General features: G+C 32.6%; 1 long non-coding RNA gene across 1 annotated transcript; it reads right to left on the bottom strand.

Moving 5' to 3' along the window:
• Nucleotides 1-2,079: 2,079 nt before the first annotated feature.
• Nucleotides 2,080-3,683, bottom strand: LOC127112430 (uncharacterized). Its single transcript, XR_007798783.1, has 3 exons — nucleotides 3,431-3,683; nucleotides 3,151-3,273; nucleotides 2,080-2,132 (listed from the first exon to the last, which is right to left on the bottom strand). It is a non-coding gene; the product is annotated as an uncharacterized LOC127112430 (long non-coding RNA).
• Between the last annotated feature and the right edge of the window lie 290 nt (nucleotides 3,684-3,973).

The following is a 3,973-nucleotide window of genomic DNA, read 5'->3' as shown; positions in this document are numbered from 1 at the left end:
TGCTGTTCGAATAATGGATGTTTGGAGTGTTGTGAATAATAAGGGTATTGAACATTTGGAGATGATTGTTATGGATTCCTTGGTAAATTGCTTTTCTTTTTTTAAGTATAGATTTTTGTATGATAGTTAGTAATTACAACATAATGCTTTTTTGTATAACATAAAAAGAAGATTATCTTTATTTTGTTAGGGTGATCGGATTCAGGTCCTTATTCGTCATGACCATTTACTGAAATGGAAAGAGGTCATTAAGGAGAATATGACCTGCATTATAAACAATGGCAGTGTCTATAACAATGATATTCAGTGGAAGGTATGTGATCATTCAAAAAAAATTGTGTTTCTTGGTGGTACCACAATGAAGGCAATCGAACTTCAAAATATTCCACCTAAAGGATATTTCTTTAAAGATTTTGGTGAGATACTTCAAGGCAAATGCAAAACCGATAGACTGGAAGGTAATTTAAATTCTATTATAACTTATATAACTTATATATTTGCAAACACATTCAATAATGAACCTTAATTTAATGTAGATATTATTGGTGCTGTTAGTGAGATAAACCATATCCAATCCAACACTCCGGGGAAGAAAGTTGTTGTTTTTGTTGTGTTGAAAGATTTGAAGTAATGCGCATTGTTTTCATAACTTATGTGTTTGATAAATTTATATATTTTGCATTACTGAATCCCATCATATAATATTGTTTATTTATATTGCAAAATAGGGGTAATTGCATAAATTGCAATTTATGGGAAATCTATGGATCAAAATTTTTGGCTTACTACAATGATCCTAAAAACAATGGAGCTATTGTAATTCTGCTCACTCATGCAATGGTAAAAGATGGCCAAGGTATTACACTATCAGACTTTATAAATACATAGCTGATTTGTATTTTTCATTATACGTTCAATAATTTTTATATTAATTATACAATTTACAGTGTCAAATGCATGGAGTGGTTCCAAATTGTTGATAAATGAAGACATCCCTGAAATTCAAGATTTTATGCACTACAACAAACAAGACCTTAGACAGCGCTTTTTTTAGCCTTAGACAGCGCTTTAAAGCGCTGTCTAAACCTCCGCTGCTAAAGGTTTAGACAGCGCTTTTTTAAATCTTAAAAGCGCTGTCTAAGCCCCCCCCTTAGACAGCGCTTTGGCCAAAAGCGCTTTATAAGACCCTCTTATTTTAAATTTTTTAGGTATACCTTAGACAGCGCTTTTGAAAAGCGTTGTCTAAGCCCCACCCCCTTAGACAGCGCTTTGGCCAAAAGCGCTTTCTAAGACCCTCCTATTTTAATTTTTTTAGGTATACCTTAGACAGCGCTTTTCAAAAAGCGCTGTCTAAGCCCCCCCCTTAGACAACGCTTTTGCCTAAAGCGCTTTCTAATCCCCCCTTAGACAACGCTTTTTACAAAAGCGCTGTCTAAGGTATACGAAAATTTTTGAAGCTTTTGTTTTAAACCACATTTTTTCCAGGTTTATAAACCAGAATTTCTACCTGTTTTCAACCAGATTTTGACAGACAATTATCACATTTTATATATGCCATTTTGGCCTTTTTTCTACCAATTTTTGGCTAACAAATATATATATATACCAATTCAAACCAATTTTGCCTTAAATGTATCAAAATATATACAAATTTATGTACACATTTACAAGTCATTACATATACTACAAATGTACACATTAATTACACAAATTTATGAACAAACATTGAGCTCTATCATGAATTGACACCACTCCTCTTTGATTTCGTCCACTTGATCCTTTGTATAAAATGCACACTTGAATTCCTCAAAGTACTACATAATAATATAACATATTTTGAATTAATTCCAACTATTTAATTATATGAGGTATGTGTAAATATAAAAATAACTCATAAGTTAGAAATACATACATCGGTGGGAATCTTTAATCGGCCCAAAGCAAGAGTATCTCGCATAAACCTCAACATGAAATACCCGCAATCTATTTGATTACGTTGTTGAGGACACTACATATGAAAAAAAAATATGGATTATAAATCCTAAGTTTCCTTTGGGAACGAGCATTGGTTCATTTTTACATGCATATTCACTCTTTGGCAGTTCTCCCTTATTAAGACTTTCAATGAGCTCCTGACAGATGAAATGGTAGCTATGATTTACAATTGATCATATGCAATAGTAAAACTAGTCATGTCATAATTAAACAACAATATTTCTTACGCAATCCTTACCGTGTTTAAATCAGATTTTTCTCATACAGTTCCACAACAACAAAACTTTTCTCATTAGGTATGGTTCATAGATGGCTTTTCATATGTTTACCTCCACTTGTCCCAATTCAATCTAATATACTTTGACATATAGAGAGGAAAAATTTATTGGAAGGCAAGTGTGAAACTCTGAACAAATCAACTATTGACATTTTGTGATAAATATAGTGGAAAAACTATATATCGTGTAACTTCTAAAATCTAACTAAATTAAACATGCAAGGTACTAGGAGCTCGCATGTTTTACTAAGCAATGATAGGCAGATCAATCATCTTGCAAATGTCTTTTACATTTTTATATTGTCAAAGCTAATGACTGTAAATCTCTCATGATGCACTAACATTATAGCACTTTTTAAGAAAGAAAGGCATAACTTTTCCTGTACAAGGATCCACTATGATGGGTTATAGAGCTCCTAGATTATATTAGAAAAAAATGTTACTTTCTCTTTCTAATATTCATGGAACTCGAGAGAACTCAAATCCGAAGATATCACTCCACACACAATAAATTTGGAAATGAAAAGCTTGCATGATCTTTAGTCGTACCTCTACAACGGGATAAAATCGAAATAGTGACCATGTTTCTTCCTCTTCGTCAGTACAATCTTTGCGTGCTGCTTGCGTTGTCTATGAAAGAAAAAAAGTTTTAATTTTATAGATAATTTGATGCGAAATAAAGCATTCAGACAGGGGCATGAAATAGAACATTTTGCAATACAATACCACCCTCAGCTTGAAATATCTAATATCCTTAATGAAAAGGAATCCATAAATAATATATTTTTATTGTTGTTTCTTAAGTATATAAATCCTCACTTGACATATTTGTTTATTTATTTTACTTCTATCAGCACGAAATGAATATATATGTTTACCTTCTGGTTACTGAACTTCAGTGAGAAAGCACCAGCAGCAGCAGATGCCTTCTTTGTTGATGATCCCGCCAGCAGTTGCATATTACTGATAACTTTCATGTCATCGGGTGATAGTTTTGCCAACTAGTTAGATAAACAAAACCATCAATAACGTTTGCTTACTACAGTTTTTTTTCTTTGAGTTATAGTATTGCATTCATTCATAGATGCTGACTGCCTAAAAAAAATTAGACTGGACCTTAGAAATCAAACATATCAAGCAATGTAACAGGCAACCTACTTTTTCCTGAGTCGTAGACGCCTCATCCAAATTTATTTATGATGCAGCTATAAACAAAGAGATCCATACCCCATATACAGAGATAGTTTTCAAAATAAGACATGAATATCTTGCAATTCAGAGCTTAGCACAGTCGCAGAAGTTTAATTCAGTCAATTTTTGCTACCAATCTTCTAAAGAACATGAATCTGATCAGAATTTGAACATCTTTACTGGTTTCGGAGTCAGGAAAAGCAGGAATATCAAGCATATTTTAAAATCATAACCTAGTAAAGAAACATAATTTGTAGAATTCATGAACCATGTAGAATTCATAGGTGTTGGTATCAACCTGCATTAGCTTTAAACCTTTGTCACCCTCAAACTTTTGAGGGTAGACAGATGCATAGATCATCAACAACCGCAACTTATATTCAGGAGTTGTATTCTGCACGCGGGAAATTCTTTTATAAGGAAATTGTACATAATGTGTTAAGATGCATATTATATTGCCTAATCGGAGATATGGATTCAGTACAAGACCTACTTTGTTCTTAAAAAGTT

Source organism: Lathyrus oleraceus, unplaced genomic scaffold, assembly GCF_024323335.1.
Source record: "Lathyrus oleraceus cultivar Zhongwan6 unplaced genomic scaffold, CAAS_Psat_ZW6_1.0 chrUn0111, whole genome shotgun sequence".
NCBI lineage: Eukaryota > Viridiplantae > Streptophyta > Magnoliopsida > Fabales > Fabaceae > Lathyrus > Lathyrus oleraceus.
This window is presented reverse-complemented; position numbering and strand designations above follow the sequence as displayed.